Below are 6,397 nucleotides of genomic sequence, written 5' to 3' on the forward strand. Positions count from 1 at the left end.
GTCAGAAGTACTACAGTTGGTATTTCATGTACTGACTATACTACCTCTTTAATCTAGATTGGTCTTGCTTTTCAGTCGCAATACATTCTAATAAATTAATATGTCTGCTTATATTAATATAGCTCTCACATTTGGTGTCACCTCTGCTTTTAGAACAGAGTAAATAGGGATAAACCTTCCTAAGGATGGAGAAAGTGCTGTGCATTCATTCCCAACTAGTATTCTTGTGCCTAATCTGGCTTCTGAACATGCCTGTCCTTTTTTTCCCTGTATATTCTAATCAAAGAAACCCTTGGACCAATACAGGAAATAGACATTTTTGTCCAAGAAATGTGGGCAAACATGGGATCCATCTTTGTATGCCATCAAAATTAAGCCACGCTGAACCTTAAAATTGTAGTTGGCATCATGTATATATGCCACAACTTGCAGTTGATTCTCGTGAATTTTGGAAAAAAAGCCTCAGTTTTTCTCATGTCTTCCAAACACATACAGCTTGGCCTGATACCCAGTGTTGCAGACAGGTTCATGTTGCTGTCAGAAAACATCTTACCAAAAGCAGCTCGTGATAGGAAAGGGTTTATTTTGGATTACAGACTCGAGGGGAAGCTCCATGATGGCAGAGGGAAATGATGGCATGACCTCCTAGCCAACATCAGGTAGACAATAGCAACAGGAGACTGTGCCAAACACTGGAAAAGGGAAGCTGGCTATTACACCCATAAACCCACCCCCAATAATACACCACCTCCAGGAGATTTCAATGCGTATATTGGGGACCTAGATTCAGAATACATAAGTTTGTGGGAGACACCTGATTCAAACCACCACACTCATCATACCATCCAGCAGACTTACAAACCTTAAGATATTGTGCTGAGCAGCATTTTTAAGGTGCTTACATTCAACTGATATATTTCAAGCAATGTTGAAAGACTTTACTGTTGCCACAAGAAATGTTCACCTCTCTTCTAAGTTCCCCTGGGATGAAAGTATGATTTTCAAGGCTTTGAGAAACCATTTCCCTTGTAAAATAAATAAATTAAAAAAACCAAAATGAATAAATAAATAAATAAATAAGTTTGAAGTATAATCTACAGATCAACCTTGCCATAGCTCCAGAATCGCCCACTGTCTCTATCATCCCCCAAAGATAATCTGTTCTGATGTCATAGTCTGCTAAATAATCCAGTTTATACGTTGCATCATTTTTAAAGGATTTTAACAATCCCTTGTATTTGACTTTACATTTCTTTCTAGAATGAACACAAGAAATCAGTTTCATGGAACTGTTGCTTTTCATCTCATGCTGGGGATCATGCTAACTCACGAGTCCCTGGAGTAATGCAACTTCCTTAGACAATGATTCTTGAGTCTGGGCCAGTCTTCTGATTGACAAGATACACCTCACTAAATAATACTTTGCTTAGTCCACTTTTTCATAAAGAGTTTTATATGACCACAGAAAAAATGAGGAAATAAAGAAACACACAAGGGAAGTTCCACAGACATCCCCTTTTAAATTTTAAGCCATCTGCAAATGGTGTGAAATGCCTTCATCCCTAGATACTTCTTCTTCTTCTTTTTTTTTTTTTTTACTTCTTTCTGGTCTTTTACAAATGTTGAGAAGTTTTTTTTTTTTTTGAAAAAATATTGAGCTGGAGGGAAGGCTTAGTGGTTAAGGTATTTTCCTGCAAAACCAAAGGACCCAGGTTCGATTCCCCAGGACCCACATTAGCCAGATGCACAAGGGAGTGCACACATCTGCAGTTTGATCGCAGTGCCTAAAGGTCCTGGCATGCCCATTCTCTCTTTCTCTCCCTCTTTCTCTGTCAAATAAATTATATATATATATATATATATATATATTTTTTTTTTTTTTTAAAGGGTGGCCTGGAGACATGGCTTAGCAGTTAAGGTGTTTGTCTGCAAAGTGAAAGGACCTCAGTTCAATTCCCCGGGACCCATATAAGCCAGATGCATAAGGTGGCACATGCATCTGGAGTTTGTTTGCAGTGGCTAGAAGTCCTGGTGTGCCCATTTTCTCTGTCTCTCTTTTCATTTCTCAAATAAGTAAATAAAATTCAAATATTGTTAAAAAATTGTTGAGATGCCACGATATTTTAATACCCAGGACATGAACACTCACTCACTCAGGACCAGTACTTTCATCAATTGCTTTAGCCTTCAGTCAGACCTTGCTTCTCCTTTTAAAAGTTGATTGTAGACAGTCATGGTGGTATACACCTTTAATCCCAGCCCTTGGGAGGCAGAGGTAGGAAGATCGCCATTTGTTCAAGGCAAACCTGAGACTACATAGTGAATTCCAGGTCAGCCTGAGCTGCAGTGAAACTCTACCTCAGAAAACCAAACAATCAAAAACAAAAAGGGCTGGAGAGATGGCTTAGTGGTTAAAGTGCTTGCCTGCAAAGCCAAAGGCCCAAGTTTGATTCCTCAGGACCCACATAGGCCAGAGGCACAAGGTGACACATATGTCTGGAGCTCGTGTGCAGTGGCTGGAGGCCCTGGCACGCCCATTCTCTTCCTCTCTCTCTCTCTCTCTCTCTCTCTCTCTCTCTCTCTCTCTCTCTCTCTCTCTCTCCTTCTTTCTCTAACATAAATAAAACTAAAATAAAGAGATGCTTACCAGATGGGCAGGCCTCTCTTAAAAATAAAAAAAAAGAAGCCGTGTGTGGTGGTGCATGCCTTTAATCCCAGCACTTGGGAAGCAGAGGTAGAAGGATTGTCATGAGTTTGAGGCCACCCTGAGACTCCATAGTGAATTCCAGGTCAGCCTGGGCTAGAGTGAGACCCTACCTCCAAAAATCAAATAAATAAATAAATAAATTTAAAAATTAAAAAAAGAAAAGGTTGATTGTTTGCTGATGTATGTATGTATGTATGTATATATATATATATATGTGTGTGTGTGTGTGTGTGTGTGTGTGTGTATAATTTTTTGTTACTTTTATTTACTTATTTGAGAGAGAAAGAGGCAGAGAGAGAGAAAGAATGGACACACCAGGACCTTCAGCTATTGCAAACGAACTTCAGACACGTGTGGCCCCTTGTGCATCTGGCTAACATGTGTCCTGGGGTATCCAGCCTCGAACCGGGGTCCTTAGGCTTCACAGGCAAACACTTAACCACTAAGCTGTCTCTCCAGCCCAGCTGATGTATATTTTTATTTATATATTATAAACATAAAAGTATGCATATTAGTATAGTACAATATAATATTTCAGTATGTGTATACAGTATAATGATTAAATCAGGTTAAAATATCTATCTTTAAAAATTTATCATTTGTTTATGGGGAAGACTTTCAAAATTCTTCTACCTTTTTGAAATAATTTTTAAAGATGAATGTTTTAATTGTTTTTTTTTCTTTTTAGTTTTTCGAGGTAGGGTCTCGTGCTAGTCCAGGATGACTTGTAATTCACTACGTAGTGTCAGGGTGGCCTCAAACTCATGGCGATCCTCTTATCTCTGCCTCCCGAGTGCTGGGATTAAAGACCTGCACCACCACACCTGTCTAAAAGATTTATTTCTTTTTATTTAATAAAGTTATTTATTTATTTGCAAGCAGAGAGAGAGAGAGAGAGATAGAGAGAGAGAGAGAGAGAGAGAGAGACTGTGCGTACCAGGGCCTCTAGCCACTGCAAATAAACTCCAGATGCATGTGCCACTTTATGCATGTGGCTTTACATGGATACTGGGAAAATGAACCCATGTTGTTAGGCTTTGTAAGAAAGTGCCTAAACCATTGAGCCATCCTTCAGCTCTCTTCTAATGTTTTAAAATGTATAGTATATTGTTGTTTTCTATAGTGCCTCTACAACACAATGACACACTGAACTTTCTGCTCCTATCTAAGTAGGTTAGTACCTATTGGTCAATATTTCCCTAATTTCCCCCACTTCTTAAGCTTCTCAGCTTCTGGTGACCATCATTCTACTCTGATTTGGAATGAGATTGACTTTTTTGGCCATTGAAAGCTTTTATTACCACGAAAGAAGCCAAGAAAGGATGGACCCCATGGATGACAGCTTCTGAGCATTTGTGAGCAGGGAGGGCTGACAGGATGGGATTCTGTTCATCACATGCAGCATCATGCAAGAGACAGGCACGTGAGGTTAGGGAGAAGCTTTTGCTGCCTAGCACACTATTGTAGCTCCAGTTGGTCAGCCTAGACCAGCAGACTTCCTCCCAGACAAAAGAAAGCCAGGGACAATAGTTGCTCAGATACTACATTCAAATGGAAGTCAAATTAGGCTGCTGACACTAGCGCATTTCACCCTGATCATAAAACAAGAGTGAGAAGGCAGCACAGGCATAAGGCTCTACTCCATAGCTTCTCTCCGATAAGAGGCTTTGAAACCTTAAACTGGCAGAGCCTTGGGCCTTGCAAACAGCATATAACTTACTTCCAAATCAACTTTTAAAGTGATTGCTACTTTTGTTACCTATTATTATTTGGATTTTCAACAAAATTAGTGGAGTAGGACCCAGTAGAGGAATCTCGCTTGATCTGGAAATTTTCTTGGAGAGCCCAAATGCCATAAAACCAAGTTCCCAAGATCTTTTAGTCTTCCTTTAGCCTTTCATTACCTTCTTCCATTTGCTTAGGCAATCTCATTCAATATTCTTTTTTTTTAAATCTTATTTATTTATTTATTTATTTGAGAGTGACAGACACAGAGAAAAAGACAGATAGAGGGAGAGAGAGAGAATGGGCGAGCCAGGGCTTCCAGCCTCTGCAAACGAACTCCAGACGCGTGCGCCCCCTTGTGCATCTGGCTAACGTGGGACCTGGGGAACCGAGCCTCGAACCGGGGTCCTTAGGCTTCACAGGCAAGCGCTTAAACGCTAAGCCATCTCTCCAGCCTCATTCAATATTCTTTTGCTTGATGTATTATGTGTCTTTTTCTAATATACATTGATAATCTTTATTTATTTATTTATTTACTTATTTATTTACTTATTTATTTATGAGAGAGAGAGAGAGTATGAGCGTGCAAGGTTCTCCTGCCACTGCAAAAGCCAGATACATGCACCACTTTGTGCATCTGGCTTTATGTGGATACTGCGAAATCAAACCTGAGCCATCAGGCTTCATAATCAAGTGTTAACTGCTGAGCCATCTCTCCAGCCGTACATTGATAACCTTCCACTGTTTCACTAATTGTGCATACAATTCTGCTTTCTTCAATAGTTCACAGATGTAGCTGGGATTTAACTGGATCACTCTGCTACAATCACTGATGGCTAGCTCTTTCTTGTCCTGTTTCACCATCTGAGCAGCTTTGAAAACAGATAGACCTGTCTTTCTGGAGGCAGGATGGGAACATCTGAATGCCTCAACTGTAAAAGCTTTCAGCTTCTATGTAATCTCCTTTTTTAAAAAAAAATAATTAATGAGAGAACATCAGGGTCTCTTGCCACTGTTAATGAACTCCAAATGCATGCACTACTTTGTACTTCTGGATTTAAGTGGGTACTGGGGAATTCAACCCAGCTGGCAGGCTTTGCAAGCAAATGCAATTAACCACTGAACTACCTCCACACCTTGTAATCTCCTTTCTTAAATTGTTCATTTCCTCCTTTAATTTATTGCTCTTTACTTTTCTGTTTCTCTTCATCTAGCATATATTTTTTGTTCAGTTAGGTATTCTTCATCTAGTTCAGAAGAACTCACATCATCTGATTTGATCTCAACCTTGTGCACTCCCAGTTCCTCCTCCTCAAACAAAGCAATGAAGTCATGAAACCATTCTTCTTCTCCCTGGTCCAGGTGGAGATGGGCCTCCTCATCAATGAACTGTTCCTCAGGGAATGCTGATCCTCAGGACCAGCAATTGGAGGGCTGGTCCATGCTCCTTCTGGAGAATCTATAACCTTCAAACCAGCAAGCAGAGCCTCTGGAACCTTACAGTTCTCTGACTTCTCCACGATTCTGAATTCAATGAGGGAGGTTAGGCTGAATGTGGCCTCACATTTCCTCCAGTCTCCACCATCTAGCTTTGGAGAGAGATTAACTTTTGATAAATTTCACACACAAGAAAATTATGTGTCACTTGTCCTTCTGTGTCTGATTTCTTTCTTTCTTTTCTTCTTCTTCTTTTTTTTTTTTTTTTGTCTGTTTTGTGTTTGAGAAAGGTTCAAGGCAGGCTGGAACTCACCGTGTAGTCCAGACTGACCTTGAACTAATGAACCTCCTGATTCGACCTCCCACAGGCATGCACCACAATGCCCAGCTAGTTTATTTCACCTAACACATTGTCTCTAGTTCCATCTATACTTTCTCAGACAACAGAATTTTATACTTTCACATATTTGAATACGATTCATAATGTTGTATCATATATATATATATATATATATATATATATATATA

This window comes from Jaculus jaculus, chromosome X (genome assembly GCF_020740685.1).
Source record: "Jaculus jaculus isolate mJacJac1 chromosome X, mJacJac1.mat.Y.cur, whole genome shotgun sequence".
NCBI lineage: Eukaryota > Metazoa > Chordata > Mammalia > Rodentia > Dipodidae > Jaculus > Jaculus jaculus.